This window comes from Phodopus roborovskii, unplaced genomic scaffold, assembly GCF_943737965.1.
Source record: "Phodopus roborovskii unplaced genomic scaffold, PHOROB, whole genome shotgun sequence".
NCBI classification, from domain to species: domain Eukaryota; kingdom Metazoa; phylum Chordata; class Mammalia; order Rodentia; family Cricetidae; genus Phodopus; species Phodopus roborovskii.
Genome location: NW_026125281.1, coordinates 32,356,928 through 32,383,587, shown reverse-complemented (window position 1 = coordinate 32,383,587; position 26,660 = coordinate 32,356,928).

The window sequence follows — 26,660 nt, the reverse complement described above, 5'->3', positions numbered from 1 at the left end:
CTGGTCAAATACTCCTGAACATGAGGCCTAAGGCCTGTCCTGGAGTAGTTAATATACCCAGTGTCACTTTATTGAAAATAAACTGATTTTTTCCCTCTCCCAACAGGTATAAGCACAAGTTCAGTTATTAATCTTTACCACAGTGGCTAAGCTTTCATTCATCCATGCATTCATTATGTAAAATAAATTATAATAAGAGAACAAAAACTATCACATCAACAAACAGAAGCATTTTATCTTTTCATAGTACCCATATTTTCTGGATGTTTTGTGCCAGGATTATTTTATATTTAACATTGTCCTTGATCAAGGTTCCCATTTCTTCTATAACGGCTTCAGTGCCTGAGTTTGCCACTTCCATCTCGTGTGTTCTGTTGGTAAGGCTTCCCTCCTATAGTGATATATTATTTATAATTTATTAAAGCTTGCCTAATAATTCAGAAGTCAGTCAGTCACAAACCATAAAAGCCAGGCACACACCTTTAATCTCAGCATCCAGAAACTAGGAAGTGGTAGTATATACCTTTAATCCTACTACTCAAGATTAAGAAGTGGACAGATCTCTGTAAATCCAAGGCCACCCAGATCTATATAAGATTGATTCAGTCCCAAAAAGAAACATCTCTCACAAAAATGATCTTAGCACATGGGATTGCATGCATTTAGTCCCAGGATTAGGGAGGTATATAAGACAGAGCAAGGTCTTTGTATCAGGCCTTCATTCTCCAGCCATGTTGAGACTAGAATGGTTCATTCTTCAGCCATATTGAAAATAGAAACATGCAAGCCCTGTTAGAGGTAAGAGCTCTCTGGTAGATTGGCTGTTTTGCTTCCCTGATCTTCAGCTTGAACCTCAATATCTGTCTCTGGGTCATTTATTTTTCATGTTACAAGTTCCTAAATTTTTCATTTCCAGGTTTCTTTCAGTTTAGGATTTTCTTTATTGATTCTATTACCACATTTAGGTCTTGAACAGTCTTATTCTTTTTCTTCCATTCTTTGTATTTTCATAGATTTCTTTAAGGGATTCACTAATTTCTTCTTTAAGGGCCTCTAACATATTCATGAAGACTATTTTAAGGTTCTGTATTTGTGCTTCGGCTATATTAGAATATTCAGGGCCTGTTAAGGCAAGGTTGCTGGTCTCTAGTAGAGATATATTGTTCCAGCTTTGTTGTTGGTTTTATTTTTATGTTGACTTCTAGGTACCTAGGTATTGGAAGATTGTAATTCTAGGTTATGATATCTGTGGTCTTGTCTTTGTGGGACAAGTATTTTGTTCTTTGGTTTCCATTTCCTCTCTGGTTCTTAGGAGGGTGTGGCCATTGTGTGTTAACTGTAGAAAAATCTTCTCAGATCCTGATAAGTGTGGCTACTGGGAGTTCCAGGAATATATGTTTCTGGGTACTATGACCTGATAGTTAAAAATGGAGGAGGGCAAGGTGATTCACAGGAAGAAAAAAGCTGTGTGCTCTACCTGAATCTGCTTAGTTAACCCCCTGAGAATGATAACAGAGAGTTAGTAAAGGGCACAGAAGAAGGTCTGCTAAAGAGCTGGGTATAAGACTGGTTGATTAGACTTGGAAGCCTACTTGCTTCTCTGGTTGTAATAGTTTGAATGTAATTGGTCCATATAAGCTCTCATAGGGAGTGGCACTAATAGGAGGCATGGATTTTTTGGAGTAGGTATGGCTTTGTTGGAGGAAGTGTCACTATGGGGGCAGACTTTGAGGTTTCCTATGCTCAAAATACCACCTGGTGTCTGAGTCCACATCCTATTGCCTTCTGAACAAGATGTAGGAATAACTATGTCACTCTGCATGCCACCATGCTCCCCACCATGATGATAATGGGTTGAACCTCTCAACTGTAAACTGCCACCTTGATTAAATATCTTCCTTTATAAGAGTTGTCATAGCCCTCCCAGAGAAGTGGATGGGAGCTGGGATGAAGGGATGGTAAGGGAAAAAGGAGGACAGAGGATAGGAGGGAGAGGGAACTGGGATTGATATGTAAAATAAGAGGGAGTGTGATGAGCAAAAGAGTCAAGACAATGCTGAGGAAACCCATAGAAACAGCTTACCTGAGCAAGTGGGAGCTCATGGTCCCCAGGCTGACAGCTGGGGAACCAGCAGAGTTCCAAATCAGGCCCCCTAAATGTGGGTGTCAGTTGGGAGCCCAGAACAGTCTATGGGACCTTTGGCAATGAAAACGGTGTTTATCCCTATTGTATGAATGGGCTTTAAGAGTCCATTCCTTATGGATGGATACTCTCTCAGGCTAGACACATTGGGGAGGGCCTAGGCCCTGCCCCAATTGATGTGACAGACTTTGATGATTCCCACCCTCCCTGGGTAGTGGATGGGAGATGGGATAGGGAGTTGGTGGGGAGCATGGGAGGATGGGAGGGAGAGGGAACTGGGGTTGATATGTAAAATAAAATTGTTTCTTATTTAAATAAAAATTTATAAAAAAATAAAATAAATTAAAATTTAAAAATTGTTTTAATTTAAATAAAAATTAATTTAAAAAAAGAATTGCAGTGGTTATGGCATCTTTTTGCAGCAATAGAAGCCCTAATGAAGACAATGGTCAAAGTGGCCTGTGAGTTTCCAGTGAGTGTCTACTATAGCTGGAAACAGGGACAATGTAAGGAGATGTGGCAAGCAAGTTTGGAAGATGGGTGTGATCCACTGGAAACAGATGAAGTTCAGCAAGGAGGATATATCAGGTGTTCTGTTGCAAAGATGCAGATGAGACTAGTTGGTTAATTTGGATGAGCAGAAGGAGAGTTGAAGATCTAAAATTAGCCTGTTTCCCTGCTCAATATGGCCTGTGAGTTTCCAGGAAGCACAGGCTAGAGTTGGGGGAGGGGGGTAAAACAAAGAGTTAGGGAAGGGGTCTTAAGAATTGAAGGTCTGTGGGATCCACCAGAGATGGGGTGAGGGAGGTAGTCTGCTACACGTGTTCTGTTGCAGATCTGGGGGTGAGACTAGAGGATTGGATTTGAGGGAATGGAGAGTAAGGTCAAAATCTACTGGTCTCCCATCTGCTTCACTGGCAGGAGTCCCTTTTTTGAGGTTATACTATAATTACAACATTTCCCTTGCCTTTCCTCCATCCATCCTCCCACATATCCTTCCCAGCTCTTTCACTGAACCTGTAACATATCCCCAGCATGACTATCCTATTCCTTTTGACACATAAAACTTCCCCAAACCTGTAGCTTGTGTTTTTCTCAACTAGGATGGTCACCATTAATCCCCAGAAAAATAGCACTATTTCTTAACAACTGTGATTTTAGGGGCAGGTGACAGCTAAATTTAAAATGGATCCCTGAATGTCCCTGATGATCAATGCTGATGAAGCAATTCTGGAGAAAATGGGATACAGCTGAGCTATTGGTTTGAAATTTTTGAGCAAATGAAATCTAGAGTAAATAAACATGCTGACAGTGTTTATAGCACCTCCAAATGGTTCACCTTTTCCCATAGGCAGGCCATAATTAGCAGGGGCATCACACTAGCTCTTTCTTCAGGAGGCACAGATTGGTAGCTGGAGAAAAAGCAGTAAAAACATTGACCCTAATTATAGATGTCAGTGACCTCAACACTCCAGCTCAATCTCCTGAAAATTTGAGAAGCACATGTAGTGGAACATTCCAAGAGCTGGGCAGTTAGCTGAACAAATCTGCTAATTTGCTTAATTCACATACACACTGTTAAGGAAAGGCTTCCTGGAAAACCTCAAATTCAGAAGACCTGAAGAGTATGCTTATTTTGTGAGTAAGATTATTTCTGATTATATTTCTAAGGCAATCCTCTCAACAGTCTCTAGTGGAATTCTAAGAATCCTCTGGACCCCAGCCTGGATGACAATTGTAGAGTGCCCTTAGCTGTTATCAGCCAAGCAAGATGTCTGCAAAAACATGTTCTCATTCTAAATGACATACCCTTCTCCCACCAAGATTTTATTAACAGGATCTCAGGAAATAGCTGCAGTGGGTATCTTTACACATCACTATATACATAGCTTGGGATGTAACACACACACACACACACACACACACACTCACACACACATACACACACATACTCACACATTAACTATGATATGTTTCTAAAACAGGGAAAAGAACTCTTCCATGTAATAAAAACATACAAAGAATACTCACACATGAAATATGGTGTGAAAATGGTGTTTCACAACTCTGAATATGTTTGTCTTACAATAGTCAAAGGTCTTGAGTATATCTACCAAGGTCTTAATGTATCACACTCCCATTTAAATGAATGTGTTTTACACTGAACCTTGAGGAACAGATGCTTTTGTAAAGTGTTCCATTCTGAAATCCAGGTTTTCTTTGTCTGAAATGTGAAGCAGCCCTTCTGCTCTGTCTTTCTGTGATGTCTGTATTACCCATTTTTGTCTTTTTTCCAGGTTCTTTACCAACAGTCTTATAAAATATGCTTGCTTCTTCCCTTTCTTTCTCTCTCTTGCCCTGTTTTCTTTTTTTCCTTCTCTGATCCAGAGATCAGCTCTGTGTCCGGAGTTGATGCTTCCCTCCTGTCTCTTCCTCCACATGGGAGGCCTTATTGTAGTTTACTGAGAAAAAAATCTTTTCTGGTGCTTGTGTGTAATTTCCTTCTTAGTAGCTGTTAAACTGCTTTGGATTCCCATGCAACTATTAGCCAGAGGCCTTCAGAAGTCTTACTATGTGCAACTCTCCATAGAGCATCTGATGGCATATGGTAGGTTGTTGAATGAGAAGCTTTATAATAAATGTGCTTCAAGTGAAAGTGTGCTAACAAGGGCCAATCATTTCACAGAAGTAATAATCAGTTCATTTTGGTGCGTTCTATTTACCAGACACAAGACATTGGCTCCAAGCCTGTACTCATGGGTAGGGAATTATATAAGGGTGTGCATATCAAAAATCAGGGATTCTGAGCCATTGCAGATGCTGCCTATAATTCATAATTAGACTGATGTAGAAAATATTTATAGAAGTTGGAGGAAGGGGGCACACATGTCAGAAGCTCCTTATTATACTCAGCTCTGGCCCATTGCAGATCCTTCTCTGTCCTTTTACACCTATGGTGTATTGAGGTGTAAAACTTCAATCCCTTATTCCATCTTTGCCATCAGTGGTATTATTCCCACAGGAATCTTAGCATTAACCATTTCCCAAACGCTTTAATTTCCTGTTCTACCCAACAGCCATAGCTGGTAATTTTATGAGCCTCATACAAAAATTTCCCTGCAAGGAACTGAGTTTCAGAAGCAGAGAAACAATAGACAAGAAGTAGAAGCATTTAGCTACAACAGGACTGTTGCATCTGAGGAGCTTCAAGCATTCGCTGACAGCTATTAACAGCTTTGCATTTTCAGCTTAAAATGAGATTTCTTAAATTAGTCACTGTGGATTTAGGCTATTATTTGCAATCTAGAGTGTTTCACCATTTGGTTTTAGACATATTTAGAAAGTTAATGTAGTTGATACTGGATGACTGTAATAAACACAGAGGGATGTGAGAGTTGTGAATTTTAACCAAAAAAAAAAAAAATCACATTTACTTTGAATATAATCAAAGAAACTGAGTTAAAGCATGTCTTTTTTGCTTATTAAGGTCAGGTTCTGATGAAGGTTGCCATGGCTGTGTTTGATGGCTTTCACTGCCTGCATAACAACTAGAAACATTTTCCTGAAAACTGATTTTCCTGGCATTTAGAGACTGACACAAATTCAGGTCCAGCCATCTTCTCTGCTTTGATTAGCATTTCCTCAACAGACAGTCATGGCAACCTACAAAATCAATCAACAGAAACTACTTATTTATGTCAAACCTGTATTTTTCAACAAACAGATCAGGAAGACACCCTTTTTGTGGATAATGATTAGAGGTAAATAGTGGAGTGGTGTTACTTTTACCGCCAGTCATTTACTGCTAAGAAACGTAACATGCTCATAGCAGGTCAGACAGAAATGAGGGAGGAAAGTGAGATTTTATTCTGCCTGTATTCTCCAATGAAACATTACATCATACTTTGTTATACTGAGTATCATTTTTTTACGTAAAGGTATTTAAGTGATAGTCGATAAATAAGGAGATTTTACTCTAGGAGACTTATTTTACATATTTTCTCTCTCTTTCTTTCTTTCATATTTAGATTATGTGCATATAAAAATAGTCTTTTTGTCTTTTTCACAAAATAAATGATCATAAGCCCTGACAAATGTTACTGTACAGACATGCTAAAAGTTAATTAAAATTTAACTTTGTGAAATGGGTTCTTCTATTTATAGAAACTTGGGCTGATTTTTAGGAGCCACGTTTTCATCTAATTAAAATAACATGAAAATCTAATAGCAATCATCTTTAAGAACTGAATATTTTAGAGAAAGGAATGATTCAGAGCCTTTTTAATAATCATCTTGCAGTAGGTGTCTCAGTAAAGAGCATGCAAAGCATTTGTATTCAGCCATTATCTAGTTCAAATGTCAGGGAATATTAAGTAGGGAAAAAATGAAGAGCAAATTACTTAAAGCTGTCTAAAATAAGTCATTGATATTATCATGTAAATTTGACATGTTCTTAAAGATTTTGCAATGATTCTCTGAAATGGCATAGCTCAAAAATCTCTGAGTGGACCTATTACAAGAACTGTAAAACCAAAAATAAAAATGTCAAAGGATTAAAAGCTTTAGGACAGACACACAAGAAAATAATGACATGTAAAAGAAACAAAGGTCTGCCATTGAAACCTAATATACATATACATGTATAAATTCAGACACAGAGAAAAAATATCACAAATAGAATGTAGATAGACAGAAAGAAATCATTTCTTAGTTAAATTTCTGTAAAGTTAAGCATCCTAAATCCTTGATAACAAAGAACTACATTAAAATATCAACAAGAAAGGTAGATGTATAAAGGAATCTGTATATAATAGAAGTAAACTTATTTTTAAGTAGGAGGAGAAGAAGGGGGAAAAGGAAGGAAGAAAAACTAGAGGTAAGGAGAAATATTTCCAAATATATACATTCTAAGTAAAAGCATATATCCTCTTCAATAAAAAATACTCTGACTTTCTGTAAGCCAGAATTTTATAGGGAGCAAACAAGTCATTTGTAGATACAACCTGAATTGCTGTTCTTCATTGTGTGTTAGTATGCAGAGTATATGTGTGTGTTTAGGGTGCATGGCATATGTATGCATTGGTTGTGTTGCAGACATAGTGTGTATGTGTCTGGTGTGTGTGTGTGTTTGTGGCATGTATTGTGTATCACAATCAAGTCATATTTCCCAGTTCCTATGAAAATAAATTCCTTTCGCTAGTAGCTAGGGTTCTAGTCAAAGGAATAAAGTGAAGTTGGCCACTTTGAAGAACCCACACATTCCACATTTTCTCATGTATATGGATATGCTCAGCCAGAGCAGCCTTCTGAGACAAGCAGTGAATTTGAGAACACTGTTTCTAAGGCTAAACAGTGTATGAAGGATCTTATACTTCTAACATCAGAATACACCAAGGTGGCAGTGTACTACACATCTCCCTCAAGTACTACTACTGATCTCTGATACAACTTCATCACAAGACACAAAAAGACCACATGTAGTGCTGCAGAGTTTACCTGTGGACCAATCCCTATTCTTGCCATAACCCTGCACCTGATATCTGTGTTTCTTATGGAGTCAATCCTTATCTCCCGCCCTCGATAGAGATGTCCAGCCTCAAAATAAATCTATCCTCTGAGCATGAAGGCTAGGTGGAGCTCTGCACATCATCCTTGGGGTATTCCCATTTCCCATTCAAGCCAACATCCCAGTTCCTGATGTATAAGAACTAACCAAAGAACCCTGTCTGAAAAAGGACAGCAAAATAAAGATCTTGATGTTCATACCAAAGCGCACTATGAATGATTTAAATCTAGATGAGCAGATTACTCTGAAAATTAAGAAAAAGAAACACAAATAATTAATACAACATGTCTCCTCCAACAATCAGTTGTTCCATGAAAAAAAAACAATTTAGATGACATAAAGACAATAATTTCAAAATAGCAATTGTAACTATATTTAAGAAACGCAAGAGAGATTTAATAAATGTTGTAATTTAGACCATAAAAAGGCAAAAGTTTAATGATTTAATATACATGCAACAAACTTAGGTGTGTCCAACTTGATGAAGGAAATAATTGTAGGTGTAAAAGAGCCAATTAACCACCAATACATTAATAATGCTCTTTTTTCAGTGGACAGATCACCCAGACAAAATATGAGCAGAGATATGGTAGTGTTGAATGACACCATAGACCAAATGAACCTAACAGATATCTACATAACATTTAATTCAAATACTACAGAGTACAGATTCTTCTTGGCATCTCCTAAAGTTTTCACTAAAAAGGACCATAGACTATGACACAAAGCATCACTCAACAAATACAGAAAAAGAAGTAATTCCAAGGGTCGAATTTGAACAAATTGAATACACAACTAGATATTAATAGTAATAGAAACCACAGAAGTCCATGGAGATTGCACAATACAATACTGGATGATGAAAGTATCAGTAAAGATTAAATTAAATTTCCTATAGTTCAATGGAAACAAAAACAAAATATTGACACCTGTGGGATATAATAAACTCAGCACTAAGAAAAAAATGTACAGCTCTGTATGCCTACATCAAAAACTTAGAGAAAGTCCAAATCAACAGCTTAGTGATGTGTCTTTGGGCTTTGGAAAAATAAGGAAAGAACAACATCTACAAACAATAGATGAGAGAAATAATCAAAATCAGGAAAGAAATGAAAATAGAAAATTTAAAAATATATGAAGATCGGTGAAATGAGAAGTTGATATTTTAGAAGTATAACAAAACTAAAAAAAAAAAAATGTTAGCCAAGTTAATTAAAAGAAAAACAGAAAAAATGCAATAAAAGTCAAGATCAAAAACAGACACCAGTGAAATCTAAAGGATCATAAGCACACAAGAACATAGCTCAACAATAAAAAAACCTTCTCAACAATTTAAAAAAAATGTTCAGGGCCAATGTATTTAATTCACCATTCTATTATATTTTTAAAGAAAAAACTAAATTCAAGGCATCGTAAATCATTCATAAATTAGGAAAGGAAAAAGTGCTTTAAAAATATTTTTTGAAATCATATTATATCCATAAAAACACATAAAGAAATAAGCACACATCTCTGGTGGTGGTTGCACACACCTTTGATTCCAGCAGAAGAGGCAGGTGAATCTCTGTGAGTTCAAGGCCAGCCTGGTCTACAGAGTGAATTCCATGACAGCCACAGCTACAAAGAGAAACCCTGTCTTGAGAAAAAAAATAAAAACAAAGAAAGAAAGATAGGAAAGAAAGAAAAGAAAGACAAGCACACAAAAGAAAGTTGTAGCTCAATGTTCTTGAGGAGCATAGCAACAATAATTGAATTTAAAAAACACAATAAAAGATTGTGCACTGTGATCAAGTGAGCGAAATCTTAAAGATGCATGAATAATTCTTCATACATAAACCAAAATTTAATCTGCATAGACTTCAGTACAGAAACCACATGATCATCTAATTAGTTTTTGAAAAGGCCTCTGACAAAATCTAATATCACTTCAAGAAACCAGTCCAAGAAAGTCAAGGCATACAAGGTACACATCTCAACAAAATAAAGGTGAAGTAGAACACTGTTAGCATCATGCTAAATAAAAAATACAATAAAATAAAACATTTCCATTAAAATCAAGAACAAGGGGGACCATCTGGAGCCTGTCCTTACCTGACATTTGGGCTCATTCACCTGCCTTCTGCCTAAGTTCTTGAGAATATCTGGAGCCTGCTTTCCCCACTACATTGACCCTGCTGTGGCCTCTGCTTGAGAGACCACAAAAAGAGCAAATATCATCCAAAGTCCTAACCAACCTACACACACCAGGAGAGCAGTATAGAGACAGAGACTCCACCTGCACCCACTGGAAGAAACTACGGAAAGAAGCAATTAAAAAAAAAAAAAACACTAACAATAGAAAGACCAGTATGACTGGGGACATGAACACAACAAAGCAGATGAAGCAGAAGGGAACGACCTAAAAAATAACTTTATGAAAATAATAAAGGCCCTCAAAGATGATACGAGAAAAATCCCTTAAATAAATGGAAGAAAAAAAATTGGAAGAAACAGAGGAAAAGAACAAGCAAAAAATGAAAGAAATAAACCTCTTCAGCAAATTATCAAGATACAAGATTAATTTAAAAACTCAGTACCCGTACTATATACAGACAACAAGTCGGCTGAGAAAAAAATCAAAGAAACATCACCCTTTACAAAAGCCCAAACAACATAAAATATCTTGGTGTAATGCTAATAAAACAAGTGAAAGACTTATACAGCAAGAACTTTGTGTCTTTAAAGAAAGAAATTAAAGAAGATAATAGAAAACAGAAAGACCTGTTATGCTCATGGATAGGTAGGATAAACATAGTAAAAATGGCAATCTTGCCAAAAGCAATCTACAGATTCAATGCAATCTCCATCAAAATTCTAGAAGAATTCATCACTGACCTTGAAAGGATAATCCTCAACTTCATATGGAAAAACAAAAGACCCAAGATAGCCAAAACAACCCTCTAAAATAAAGGAACTTCAGGAGGCATCACTATCCCTGACTCCAAGCTCTACTATAGAACTAGTAGAAAATAGCTTGGTATTGGCACAAAAATAGACAGGTAGACCAATGGAATCAAATAAAAAAATCCTGAAATTAACCTACACACCTATGAACACCTGCTTTTTTAACAAAACAGTTAAAATTATACATTGGAAAGAGGAAAGCATCTTCAACAAATGGTGCTGGTATAACTGGATGATGGTGTGTAGAAGACCACAGATAGAGTCATATCTATCTCCATGCACAAAACTTAAGAGAAAATGGAGGATAGACCTCAACATATATCCAGGCACACTGAACGTCTTAGAAGAGAAAGTGGGAGGTAGCCTTGAACAAATTCATACAGGAGACTGCACCCGGATAATAACATCAGTAGCACAGACACTGAGATAGACAATTAATAAATGGGACCTCCTCAAACTTACAAGCTTCTGTAAGGCAAAGGACACAGTTGACAAGACCAAACAGCAACCCACAGGCTGGGGAAAGATCTTCACCAACCCCACATCTGACAGGGCTGATATCCAAAATAAACAAAGAACTTTAGAAACTAGTCACCAAAACACCAAATAATCCAAATTAAAAAGTAGGGTACAAAACTGAAGAGAGAATTCTCAATAGAGGAATCCAAAATGGCTGAAAGACACATAAGAAAGTGCTCAATATTCTTAGCCATCAGAGAAATGCAAATCAAAACAACTCTGACATCTTACTCCTGTCAGAATGGCTGAAATCAGAAACACCAATGACAGCTTATGCTGGAGAGGATGTGGAGTAAGGGGAACACTCCTCCACTGATGGTGGGAGTGCAAACTTGTACAGACATTTTGAAGAACACTATGGTAGTTCCTCAGAAAAATGGGAATTATTCTACTAAAGGACCTGGCAACTCCTCTCTTATGCATATACTAAAAGATCCACATCCATGCAATAAAGACATCTGTTCAACTATGTTGATAGCAGCATTATTTGTAATAGCTAGAACCTGAAATCAACCTGGATGTCTCACAAATGAAGAATGGATAAAGGTGTTCTGGTACATTTACACAATAGAATACTACTCAGTGGGAAAAAAAAAAAACAATGGAATCTTGAAATTCACAGGCAAATTGATGGAACTTGAAGAAACCATTCTGTGTAAGGTAACCTCATCACATAAAAAAAAAGACAAACATGTTATGTACTCACTCATAATGGATTTTAGACATAGAACAAAGGGTCACCAGCTTACAATTCACATTGCCAGAGAAGCTAGGATACAAGAAGGACCCTTCCACAGAAGGAAAAAGGACAAGATCTCCTGAGAATATTGGGAATGGAGGGGCAATGAGTAGAGAGGGCCTTAGGAGAAAAAAAAGGGTAGAAGGGGGAAGGAGAACATGAGGGACCAAGAAGATTGAGTCATAGAGGATAGCAAGAAAAGAGATACCATAATAGAGGGAGCCATTATAGATTTGAAGAGAAAACTGGCACTAGAGAAATGCATAGAGACCTACAAGGATGACCCCAACTAACAATCTGAGCAATATTGGAGAGGCTACCTTAAATGTCCTTCCCTAAAAATGAGATTGATAACTAACTTACAGTCCACCCTAGAGCCTTTATCTAGTAGATGATGGAGAAAGAAGCAGACATCCACAGCTAAACACTGAGCTGAACTCTTGGAATCCAGTTGGAGAGAGGGAGGAGTGATGAACAAAGGGGTCAAGACCAGGCTACAGAAACCCACAGAAACAGCTGACCCAAACAAGGGGAGCTCATGGACTCCAGACTGATAGCTGGGAAACCAGCATTGAACTGACTCAGACTCCATGAACAAGGGTCTCAGTTAGAAGGCCTGGGCAGTCTACTAGACCTCTGACAGTGGAATCAGGATGTTTTCCTGGTACGCAAAAGGCCTTTGGGAGCACATTCCTCATGGACAGATACTCCCTTAACCTAGAGACAGGAGGGAGAGCCTAAGCACTACTGCAAATTATTTGACATATTTTGATCATCCCTCCTGGAAGGCCTCACCCTCCTGTGGGGTGGGGAATAGGTTGGGAGGGGGGTTTGGGGGGGCATGAGAGTATGTGAGGGAGAAGGAACTGAGATTGATGTATAAAATAATAAAAAATAATGTTAAAAAATCAAGAAATAAAACATATATATCAAATCTCTATAGTATGTTCAATTCAATACTTGAAGTCTTATCTAGAAAAATAAGATATGTGAAAGAGATAAAAAGAATATAAACATAAAAGGAATACATCAGAGATTCTTTAATTGCTTCCATACATAGAGCTCTAGAGAATCCACAAGAAATCTCCTACACCCGATAGACCCATTCAGCTAAGTATCAAGATGCAAAACTAATTCCCACCCCCCAGAAACAATGGCCTTCCTATATACAAAAATCAAATAAGTTGTACTACAATGCTCTAGTAATATAAACCAAATGGTATTGTAACAAAAGCATACATGAAACCCATGGAATCAAATTAAAGACCTAGACATATATCCACACATCTATGGACTTCTAAATTTTGTGTTGTTTTTGAGACAGGGTTTCTCTGTATTGCTTTGGAGCCTGTCCTGGAACTAGCTCTGTAGACTATTCTGGCCTCAAACTCACAGAGATCCACCTGCCCCTTCCTCCAGAGTGCTGGGATTACAGTCGTGTGCCACCAACACTGGGCTGCAAATCTTTTTGTTGTTGTTGTTTATTTATTTGTTTGTTTTTATAAAGAAGCCAGAAATACACAATGAAAAAAAAAGCATCTTAAACAAATGGTGTTGGTCAAACTGGATGTTGTCAAGTATAATTTTTGTAAATAGATGCCACCCTGCACAAAACTCAATCCAAGTGGATCAACATAAAAGCAAATATACAGAATCTGACAGAATGGGAAGTGATGAATAGCCTTATATACCTTGACAGTAGACAACTTCCTTAAAGGAACACTGATAACACAGACATGGAGGTCAACAATTAATACATGGGACCTCATGAAATGGAGAAACATCTGTAAGGCAAAGGATATGGTAAATAGAAAACAGCCTATAGAAGTCAAAAGAATTTTACCAACTACAGATTTGATAATGGACTAGTATCCAAAGTATATAAAGAACTCAAGTAACTAGGTATCAAAAATACCAAATAATTCAACTTAAAAATGTAGTACAGATCTAAACATACAATAATCAATAAAGGAATCACAAGTGGCTGGGAAACACAAACAGAAATGTTCAACATCTTTAGCCATCAGGGAAATGCAAATCAAAATGACTCTGAGATTCTATCTTTCACCTGTCAGAATGGCTAAGATCAATAACACTACTGACAGTTCTTGCAGGAGAAGATGTAAAGCAAGGAGAACAGTCTTGCAATGCTGGTGGGAGTGTAAATTTGTACAGCCATGATGAAGAGCAATATGACATTTACTCAGAAAATTAGTAATCAATCTACCTCAAGGCCCAGCTATACAACACCTGGGCATATGCCCAAAGGACATTCCATCCTACCACAAGGATACTTGCTTAACTATGTTAATTTCAGCTTTAGTCATAACAGCAAGAAACTGGAAATAACCTAGATGCCCCTCATCTGAACAATGAATAAAGAAAATGTGGTACATTTATACAACGGAATAATATTATCTATTTAAAAATGACATCATATTTGCAGGCAAATGAACGAAACTAGAAAAAAGTCATTCTGAGTGAGGTAACTCAGAAAGACAAATATGGTATATACTCATGTATAAGTGGATATTAGCTGTTATGTAAATGATAATCAAGCTACAACCCACAGACCCAGGAAGATAATTAACAAGGAGGTCTCTGGGGGAATACATGGGCCTCCTAGGGAATAGGAAATAGAATAAATTTTGTGGATGGAATGGGGGTAAGTGAAGACAGGAATGGGAAGGATCAAGTGGAGAGGGGATGGAGAGTGTAGGGAAAGACAGCTAAAATTATGGAACAAAATGGGGTGGAAACATAATACAATGGAATGTTGCTGGAATCCATAACAATGACCCTAGTGAGGATTCTTAGTAATGGAGGATACTGAGTCTGAACTAGCCATCTATTGTAGCCAGGAAAGATTCCCAGTGGTGGGACTGGGTTATATTCAATTGAGTTGTTGATCAAAGGTGTTTTGTGAAGATCCCTAAATCATCCAGGCTGATGCTAGGACAGAATATTACTCTCTGAAAACTGAATTCAGGGCCCCATTGCCACAGAAGACTTCCACACAGCTCATTGAGTGTACATAGGTTGGGATGGATCCTGTATGGAGCTATCACACCTACATTCAGGACTCTTTTGTATGATAACATCTCATTAGGCTATGGAAAAAGAAACATAGACACCAACCTAGTCACAAAACCCTGGACTTAAAATATATTCTGCCTGAAAGATGTGCTGGGGCAATGATGGCACAAAACTCGTGGGAGTGGCCAAGCAAAATCTTGTGTAACTTGAGGTTCACATCATGAGAGGGAGCCCAAGTCCTACACTGCCTAGATGGCCAGAAACAAAAGACTGGATAGTCCAGAAACCTAGGGCAGAACTAGCAAAATAGATTAATTAATTAATTGATTGATTGATTGATTAGAGTTCCTAATGACACTCTTGCATACTGATAGATCAGTGCCTGGTCTAGTCATTATCAAAGAGGCTTCCATCTGCAGCAGATGGGAGCTGGTGCAGAGACCCACAGCCAGACATTGTGCTGAAAAAATCTAATTTGGTGGTCTCCATTTGGGTTCCTTCCCTTATAGATTTGGAGCCCCACAGAAGACAGGTAGAAAAGATTGTAGGACTCAGAGAGAATGGAGGACATCAGGAAAATCAATTAAGCAGAATCAATTGAGCAGAGCACATATATGGGCACCCAGAGATGGAAGAAGCAAGAATGGGGTTTATAATTATGCAACAGGTCCTCTGCATGTATGTTTGTAAGCTTGGTGCCTTTGTGGGACGCCCACCAATGGGAATAAATGTATCTCTGACTCTTTAGCTTGATCTTGGGACTCTTCTCATACCCAGCCTCCTGAAGAGAGCTTTTGCCTTATCATATTGTATCTTATTTTGTCCTGTTCGGCTGTCATCTCTGGACAGCCTGTTCTCTTCTGAAGAGGAAACAAAGGAATCGTGGATCTAGGAGGCAAGAGAGGTGTGGGGGAGCTATGAGAATTGGTGGGAGAGGAAACTGTGGTCAGGATACATAGAATGAGAGAAGAAACTATTTTTTTTAAAGAGGACCTCAACATAAGACCTAAAGCCCTGAATCTGTTGGAAGAAAGTAGGGAATGTACTTCAAGTTATAGGCACAGGAAAACATAGCAGGGGTAAGATGGTATCTCAAAGTTGTTTTGATTTGCATTTCCCTGAGAGCTAAGGATGTGGAGCATTTTCTTAAGTGTCTTTCAGCCTTTTTGATTTCCTCTATTGAAAATTCTTTCTTCAGTTCTGTACCCCAATTTTTAATAGGGTTATTTGGTGTTTTGTTGACTAGTTTCTTGAGTTCTTTGTATATTTTGGAGATCAGCCCTTTGTCAGATATAGGATTGGTGAAAATCTTTTCCCAGTCTGTGGGATAACGTTTGGTCTTGTCCACTGTGTCCTTTGCCTTACAGAAGCTTCTAAATTTGAAGAGGTCCCATTTATTAATGGTTTCTTTCAGTGTCAGTGCACCTGGAGTTATGTTCAAGAAGCAGTCTCCTATACCAATTGTTCAAGGGTACCTCCTACTTTCTCTTCTAAGAGGTTCAATGTGGCTGGAATGATGTTGAGGTCTTTGATCCATTTGGACTTGAATTTTGCGCATGGCGACAGACATGGGTCTATCTGCAGCCTTCTACACATCCTCATCCAATTGTGCCAGCACCATTTGTTGGAGATGCTGTCCTCACCACATTGTATAATTTTAGCTGTTTTGTCAAAAATCAGGTGTTCATAGGTGTGTGGATTAATATCAGGATTTTCATTTCGATTCCATTGGTCTACCTGTCTATTTTTATGCCAATACCAGGCTGTTTTCAGAACTATAGCTCTGTAGTAGAGCTTAAAGTCAGGAATGGTGATGCCTCCTGAAGTTATTTTATTGTATAGGGTAGTTTTGGTATAGGGACTTTTGTTTTTCCATATAAAGTTGATTATTATCCTTTCAAGGTCGGTGAAGAATTGTGGTGGGATTTTAATGGGGATTGCATTGAATCTGTAGATTGCTTTTGGTAAGATTGCCATTTTTACTATGTTTATCCTACCTATCCAAGACTATGGGAGATCTTTCCATTTTCTGGTATCTTCTTAAATTTCTTTCTTTAGAGCCACAAAGTTCTTATTATATAAGTCTTTTACTTGTTTGGTAAGTGTTACACCAAGATGCTTTATGTTGCTTGTGGTTATTGTAAAGGATGATGTTTCTCTGATTTCTTTCTCTGCCTCTTTGTTGTCTGAAAAAAATAGGGCGACTGATTTTTTTGAGTTTATTTTGTATCCTGCTAGTTTGCTGAAGGTGTTTATCAGCTGTAGGAGATCCGTGGTAGAGTTTAATGGGTCGCTTGTGTAAACTATCATATCATCTGCAAATAGAGAGAGTTTGACTTCTTCCTTTCCAATTTGGATCCCCTTGATCTCCTTTTGTTGCCTTATAGCATTAGCTAGAACTTCAAGTACAATATTGAAGAGATATGGAGAGAGAGGGCAGCCTTGTCTTGTTCCTGATTTTAGAGGAATTGGCTTAAGTTTCTCTCCATTCAGTTTGATGTTTGCAGTTAGTTTGCTGTATATTGCTCTTATTATGTTTAGGTATGTTCCTGTTATCCCTGATCTCTCCAATACCTTTATCATGAAAGGGTGTTGAATTTTGTCGAAGGCTTTTTCTGCGTCTAAGAAGATAATCATATGGTTTTTCTTTTTCTGTTTGTTTATATGGTGGATCATGTTGATAGATTTTTGTATGTTAAACCATCCCTGCATTCCAGGTATGATGCCTACTTGGTCATGGTGGATGATTTCTCTGATGTATTCTTGAATTCGGCTTGCCAGTATTTTATTGAGTATTTTTGCATTGATGATTATCAGGGATATTGGTCTGTAGTTTTCTTTCTTAGTTGTGTCTTTGTGAGGTTTGGGTACCAAAGTTATTGTGGCCTCATAAAAAGAGTTTGGCAATGAACCTTCTGTTTCTATCTTGTGGGACAGTTTGAGGATTAGTGGTATTAGTTCTTCCTTAAATGTCTGGTAGAATTCTGCATTGAATCCATCTGGCCCTGGACTTTTTTTGGTTGGAAGGCTTTCGATGATTGCTTCTATTTCATTGCAGGTTATAGGTGTATTTAAGTTGTTTGTCTGTTCTTGATTTAATTTTGGTAAGTGATAGTTATCCAGAAACTTGTCCATTTCCTTTCAATTTTCATTTTTTTTTTGAATACAGATTTTCAAAGTATGACCTGAAAATTGTCTGGATTTCCTCTGTGTCTGTTGTTATGTTCCCCTTTTCGTTTCTGATTTTGTTAATTTGCATGTTCTGTCTCTGCTTTTTCGTTAATTTTGGATGAAGGTTTGTCTATCTTGTTGATTTTGTCAAAAAACCAACTCTTTCTTGCATTGATTTTTCTATTGTTTTCCTGGTTTCTATTTTGTTGATTTCAGCCCTCAAGTTGATTATTTCCTGGCATATACTCCTGCGGGATGAATTTGCTTCTCTGTGTTCTAAGGCTTTCAGTTGTGCTGTTAATTCTCTTATGTGACTATTCTCTATCTTATTCATATGGGCACTTAGTGCAATGAACTTCCCCCGTAGCACTGCTTTCAAGGTGTCCCATAAGTTCAGGTTTGTTGTATCCTCATTCTCATTGAATATTAGAAAGTCTTTAATTTCTTTCTTTATTTCTTCTTTGACCCAGGATTGGTCCAATTGCTCATTGTTCAGTTTCCATGAGTTTGCAGGTTTTCTGCTATTTGTGTTGTTGTTGAATTCCAATTTTAAAGCATGGTGGTCCGATTAAGATACAGGGAACTATTCCTATTCTCTTGTATCTGTTGAGGTTTGTTATGCCACCTAGTATGTGGTCGATTTCAGAGAAGGTTCCATGTGGAGCAGAGAAGAAGGTATATTCTTTTGACTTTGGGTGTAATGTTCTATAGATGTCTGTTAACCCCAGTTGAGACATAACTTCTGTTAATTCTTTTGTTTCTTTCTTGAGTTTCTGATTTGTGGTCCTGTCTAGTGTTGAGAGTGGTGTTTTGAAGTCTCCCACTATAAATGTGTGAGGTTTTATATGAGCTTTGAGTTTTAGTAGTGTTTCTTTTACGAATGTGGGTGACTTTGTATTAGGGGCATAGATGTTCAGAACTGAGACATTGTGTTGTTGGATTTCTCTTGCGATGAATATGAAATGACTGTCTATCTCTTTTGACTAATTTTGGTTTGAAGTCTAACTTGTTAGATATTAGGATAGCTACACCTGCTTGCTTCTTATTTCCATTTGATTGGAAAATCTTTTCCCAACCCTTTACCCTGAGGTAATGTCTATTTTTGAAGCTTAGATGTGGAAAAAGTATTTTTTAAAGTTCAGCATCTTTTGCTATTAGGAAAATGCAAATTGAAAACACTTTGAGATTTCATTTTGTACCATTGCCCCACTCAGATTTGCTAAGATTAAATTACAATTTTAAAAATCTAGTCACAGTAAATATCGGTAAGTATGTGGAAAAAGGGAAATGTTTATTCATTATTGATGAAATAGGTTGTGCTGTAGCTAATATGAGAATCAGTGTATTTGTTCAAGATTAGATACATCCACTGTATGACCCAGCTATCCCACTCTCAAAGGGCTCCATATTCTGCTACAGAGATCCTTGGTTATCCATGTTTGTTACTGTTCTATTCACAATAGGCAGAAAATGTGAGCAGGATAGATGTCTATCAACCAATAACATACAATGGAGATGTTGCACATATACACAATGGAATATTATTAAGCTGTAAAGAAAAGTGAAATCTCCAGGTAAATAATGGAGTTGAGGTAAGCTAGACTCAGCAAGACAAATGCTATATGATCTCTCATTTGTGGATGCTGGCTTTGAACCTTTAGATATGTATGGTAAAATGTGAGTACTCATAAAAGTCAATAAAGTGGCAAAAGGCTCTGAGCAAAGGCTTTCAGATGGAGTACAGATGGAATGAAGGGTGAATGGGGAAAACTTGAGCAAGATGGTTAAATATTTTGGGGGATTGAAAGGTGGAGTAGAGTAGAAAACATGGGAAAGGTTAACATGAAAAACCTTTGAAAAAAAGCCTTATATAAATCTATTACTATTTAATCGGTTCTCTTGAAGAACAGGACCAACAAGACACACATATATAACTAGTTTATTAAGTCAGCTTATATTAAAATAGCTGAATCATATATGGGAGGCTAAGAACCCAGTAGCTGTTTGGTCCTTGAGGCTGGATGTCTTAGAAATTGCAGTCCCACAGTAACTATCTGTCACTAGGGAGACTCACAATCCTGTAGTTGCTCAATATACAAGGTGTGTGCATCAGCAGTTCCAATATTGAGCCAAAAACTTGGAAGAGTCCTGAAAATCTGTTGGCCCTTAGTTCATAGTAAAAGCCTAGTGTCTTAGTTTGGGCTTCTATTTAAGTGAAGAGACACCATAACCACAGAAATTCCTTTTTCCAGAATATTTTTAATTAAAAAAATATAGAAACATACTTTTACATATCAATCCCAGTCCCCTCTCTCTCCCATCCTCCCATGTCTCCCAGTAACCCCCATCCACTCCCCAAGGAAGGTGAGGCCTTCTATTAAGGTTCATCAAAATCTGTAAAGTCATTTGGGTCTGGCACCTACATTCAGAGAACTTGGTTTGGTTCAATGCTGGTTCCAAAGCTTTATGATTGGGGGCAGTGTGCTTTAATTTGGTCAGGGCAGATGTTTTATAGGTTTCTCAAGTACTGCATAAATTCTTATAAAGGAAAACTTTTAATTGTGCCTGGCTTACAGTTTCAGAGGTTTAACCCATTATTATTATGGCAAGAAGTGTGGGGTCATACAGGCAGACATGGTGCTGGAGAAGGAAATAAGAGTTCTATATCTTGATCCACAGGCAGCAGAAGGAGAATTATTTTGCTTTTAAAGACAGGGTCTCTCTGTGGCTTTGGATCCTGTCCTGCAACTAGCTCTTGTAGACCAAACTGGCCTCAAACTCAGATCTGCCTTCCTCTGCCTCCAGAGTGCTGGGATCACCAGCACTCAAACATGTGCCTCTTTGGGGACCATGACACCACCATGACTACCACACCTTAAAATGTTGGCTTTGGTATCAGTAAAGAAATCAGCAGCGGCAACAGGATAAATCAACTCAGCATCAAGAAGGAAAGCCATTCAGGCAAATGGTGAGTAATCTTCCACCTGCCAAGCCTTTTGATTCAAGCAGTACCAGAAGCTGCAACACATCTTCAGGGTTATTATTCCTGCATCAATTAAATTAATTAAATTAAAGCAATCAGGACAGTTCTTCAGATGATTCTTCCTACTCAGGTGATTCTAATTTCAATTCTACATTAAAACTAACCATAATATCTATAAATTGTATATAGATATAGTTTGATATAATGTTAAATATAGAGATCTAGTTATATATTTGTTGGAATTACCTTATGACAGGAACACAAAACCTCTACCAGAAACCATAAGTGCTCAAATAAAAAGCCCAATTTGAGTACCCAAAGTATGGACTATATCTTTGAGAGTTGTTGCTAAGTGGGATCGTATAGGCCCCAATATATTACAGGTAAATGAAGCAAATGATCTTGATTACCTTCTAGATAGTAACATACTACTGATAAATACAAAACATACTTGAGTCATACAACATGGAGCAATAAGGCTGATACTGACCTGGAAGCTTCTTTCCTATTGGCTAACTGTCACTACTGGAAGATGTCATGCATTCTACTGGGAGAAAAAAATGTTAATCAAAAGTCTTAGTTATCAGAATCCTGCAAGCTATACTAAAGACTGGCTGAGTGAGATGTACATATTAGGGCAAGAGTTGTACAAATGTTATTGGAGTAACTAGTCACTTTCTAATTACATTTAAGGACAGTACTCATTATTATACATGTGCATGGCCAAGAATCTGTGGCTAGATAAGACATAGGCCCCAAAAGAGAAGCTATTTCTACCATTCTTCTAACTAACATAGTTTTAAATTGCCTCCAAAATTCTTATTTTTATACCCATAGATATAACCATCTCTCATCATTCATTAAAGTAGCTTCATTTTGCAGAAGTTGGAAATTAACACAGAGAGCCATAACAGGTAAGTTCACAGAAGTAAAACGAGACTGTGGAGTGGTTACCATAAATGAAGCACCTTTATTGCACCCTTTCTGTCCAGGTTTTAGCAACTCTCATGGGAGAGAGAACAGAAAGTTTCTAACAACCAGAACTTACTAGGGCAGTTGGAAGCATGAACTAACAGTGGTTGTAACTACATGAATAAGACCTGTGCACGACCAAGCCAGACAAAATCCCAGCCTGAAAGAGAAGGAGGTTGCAGAATTCCATCAACAAACTGAGGGGCTATTGATGATTGATGGCTGTTAGGAGAGGGAGACTCAGGTTTCTCAGAATTGCAGTATCTGACAGATTTGCCTATTCACATAGAGAGGTCCCTACATCTATCTATATACAAAGTGTTAACACTAAGTGGACTCTAGTGTGTGTGCTCAGGTAAAAATAGTGAACACATGAAATAAGGAGGGTGTTGTAGTGGAGAAAATATAGGAGTTCTAGGAGAGGAAAGGTGATGGGATTGTCCTTCTGTATGTTTCTCTTATGGATTGGTGAATAAAACATTGTTCGGCCATTGGCCAATGAGGCAGGAAGATAGGTGGGACTAGGAGAGAAAGAGATTTCTTGGAGAGGTAGGCAAGGGAGCCTACCATAATAGTCGTGATGTAGCAGGCAAAGGAGTTGCAGGTCTAGCATTCTTCAGTAAACCAAGACCACATGGACATACATAGATTAGTAGTTATGGGTTAATAATTAAGACAAAGCTAGCCAATAACAAGCCCTAGTCATTTTCCAAGTTTTATAATTAACATAGGTCTCTGTGCAGACATTTGTGACCTCAACAACAGTGTAGATCTAAATCTTTCAGCACACCTACAGTGGCCATGGGTTCACTTGATAAGTCTGGATAGTATGCAGTCCCAAAGGAAACCATCTGAGTAATGGGATATCTTTATTGGACACTGTTTTTGAGAAGTTTCATTTTAACTCATACTCATGTGAGTGTCTGGAATTCACCCACACAGTCATAAAACTGTAGATTTACAGGACATGGTTTGCATAAAACATTAGCAGAGGTATAATGAAGTTGCAGCCACATCCCTTGTCCAGCATCTCAGAGAACTAAGCAGTAGCAACGAACAAGAAATAATAAATGGAGAAGCTACAAAGTTAATTCCCCAATCTCTCTCCAATCTATCTCCTTATACTGAGTTCCACTCCAAATTCCAAGATTTATGTCACTGCCAGGTTTGTCCCAGACTGCTGAAATTGCCTTTAAACAGTTTCTCATCTTGTTGCCCTTACCCAATTCTTTTTATTGTTGTTGTTTATATATTTTATTTAAATTTGAAACAATATTATTTTACAAATCAATCCCAGTTCCTTCTTTCTCCCATTCTTCCATGCTCCCCACTGATCCACCCACCCCATTCCCCATCCACTCCCCAGGGAAAGTAAGGACTTCCATGAGGGATCATCAAAATCTTTCAAGTCATTTGGGGTAGGGCATAGGCCCTTCCCTCATGTATCCAGTATAAGGGAGTATTCCTCCATGGGAAATGGGCTCCCAAAGTCTGTTTGTGCACTAGGGATACAATCTGATTCAGGTGCCAGAGGCCCCATAGACTGCCCAGTCCTCCTAGCTGGCACCCACGTTCATAGGACTGGTTTGGTCCTATGTTGATTCCCCAGCTGTCAGTCTGGTGTCCATGAGCTCCCTGTTGCTCAGGTCAGCTGTTTCTGTTGGTTTTTCCAGTGTGATCTTGACCCCTTTGGTTGTCACTCCTCCCTCTCTGGATTACAGGAGTTTGGCTCAGTGCTTAGCTGTGAATCTCTGCTTCCATTAGCTAAATAATAGCATGTGGATATTCTTTGCTGCATTGGAGAACTGACTTTATTCTCCTGACTATGAGTAGCTCAAAAGATACAAATGGTGAAGTTCCATGATAATAATACACCTGCCAAAGGGCTTATTCTGCCTTGCAGAAGCATCTCTTTTCTTTTCCACTGGGACACAGTCTAAAGTTCTGTAGATCTAAAGATCTACAAAAGTAGATCATAATATCCCAAGAAATGCCTCGGATTAAGTCTATCAACAGCATGTACTAGCTGAAGTGGTGCAAGATAGATTGAACCAGAAATGTAACCCTCTTTAAACACATCTATGCAGGGTGATTAGTTACATCCAACATAATAAGTACAAAAGTCAGATGTAAATATAAGTAAAAAACAAAATTTTGCCTATGCTGAAAGAAGTGTCAGTGATGTTTCAATTTTTTTTTTTGAGAATCCCAATTGTAAAATTAAAGACATAGCTACATTTCTTTTTGCTGCTTTCTTGCTATCTTAGGATATAGTTTTCAATATAGTTGTCATGGTGTTAGTTCGGAGCTACAGTATGCCTGTGTGTTGGAGTACCCTTAACCTCACTGTTTCAATATTTTTGCACCTGTAATTATTATACTGAGAGTTTTAGTGTTTGTTCATATTTTCATTATGAAAAATAAGTGTATCTTCAGTTAAAATATTACATTGATAAATTATAGAATTTTCCCTTATGATTTACCCCCATGGTTTCCTTGGCATTATGAATCCTCACATACAGATTTTATGTCAACTGTTTGTTATAATTACATAAATTACTTTCATACTTTGAAGAATACAATGACCATGTTTCTGAAAACTGTTAAAAACTGGTTAAAAACTGTTCATTACATTTCCTGGGGACTGTTAGTTTACATGTTATATTGAAAAATCTTAAATGATATCAGACCTAATGAAATAAGTACAAGTATGAAATACCCTCAAAATGCTTATTTAGACATGTGTATGCACTTAATTCAAATTCAAGTCAAAACTTTCTGTCCCCATTTCAAAGTTCTATAATAAACCCAATTCTAGGAGAACAGGCTTAAATATCAAAAATTCTAGCCATTAGCTTCTATTTGAATACCATAATAAATCAGTCCAGAATACTAACTGAGCCAGTAATAAAACTTAAATAAAAGATTGCAGAATGGTTTTGTATAAAAGTTTAATTGTTGTTTTTTTTATTATTTTTTAGGAGTTTCAAGTGTATATTATTGTTTTGCTTGTGTGTATGTATGTGCATTAAATGGGTGTCTGGTGCCCATGGAGGTCAGAGTAAGGCATCACATCCCTTTAACAGTTGTTACAGAAGATTGTAAGCCTCCACAGCAGTGTCTGAAATTGAACTAATATCTTCTGTAAGAGCAGTAAGTGACCTAAACTACTACGTGATCTCTCCAGTCCCCTTTTAGTGAATTGTTTCACTGCTGTCAAAAATATGAGTTCATCTTTATCTCTTTCTCTGCCTCATAACTTATTAATTATTATTATGAGCAAGTTACCAGTTTATAATTGTGCACATTTATGGAGTACAAAGTGATTTGCGGTTTATGAATATCATGTGAAATAAGTGAATCGAGCCAAACTTTCTTATGTCTTGTTTTGTGTGCGTGTGTTTTATGCTAAATAATCAAATCCTGTGTTACTAAACCTGAGATCTTTACCAAATGATTGCCCTCAAAGAGCACTTTCATCGTCAATAACTACATAGCAAAATTGATAAGATTTACTAGGGCAGTTAACTTATTTACAAACATTTATGGGAGGACTATTTGGTGTCAAGCCATTTTCTAAATTTTGATGCTACAAAATTTAATTGACCCTGGTAAGTTTTTCCTCATATCAGAAAACAAAAACAAATGAGTTTTCTGGTGATCCTGGTCACCTCTGTACCCTATTAGGTTGTGCAATCTGAAAACAAATTTAATCACTTTGAACCTTTCTTCTATGACTCACTGACTGTACTAGTTTTAGGAAGTTTCTCAGTCTCTTTGGATTTTAACTTCTGCATGAAAGCAGTGCTGTTTTATGTACTATCTCTGTAATACAGATCAGAGAAGATGGGGTTTCAAGCTCAGAAGGAATGCCTCATCCACATGTCTCTTCCAGTAACATGCTCATGATTTATACTTCTCATTTCCAATATTCTAGATTTGTTAGCATAGGGTTTCCACCTCTTAGGATTGCTAAGAGACATATTGATAATTCTGCCAAATCCAAATGTGTGTATGTATGTGAGAGAGGAAGGTACATTCAATTTTGTGCTTTCCCATGCATGCTTGTGGAGAAGACAAATGTGGACATCAGGTATCCGACCTACTCTATGAATTTCCACTGTATAATTTGAGACAGGGTTTCACACTAAACCTGGAGCTTACTGCTCCTGTTAAAGTGGCTAGCCAGTAAGTCCCTAGGATCACCTGTCTCCATTCTATATCCCCTACCAAAACAGAGTTAACAGTCATACAACACTGAACTTGACTTTTGACTTTTGCTTTGTTCTTGTTTTTTTTTTTTTTTTTTTTTTTTTTGTATAGCGCTTGTTACTCAGCCTCAGGCTATTTTTATTAATTTATTTTTTTTTCACTTGTTTTACATACCAACCAGTTTCCCCTCCCTCTTTCCCTCTTTTCATTTCATTCCCTCCCTCACCTCCTTTCTATCCAGCCCCCACCATCCACTCCCCAGAAAGGGTAGGCCTCCCAACAGACTCAACAAAGCATGGCATATCAAGAGGTCTTAAGGCTTAACTGGTAAGCACCTTACTCACTAAGCCTTCTTAGCCTTCTTCGAAGTCCCTTA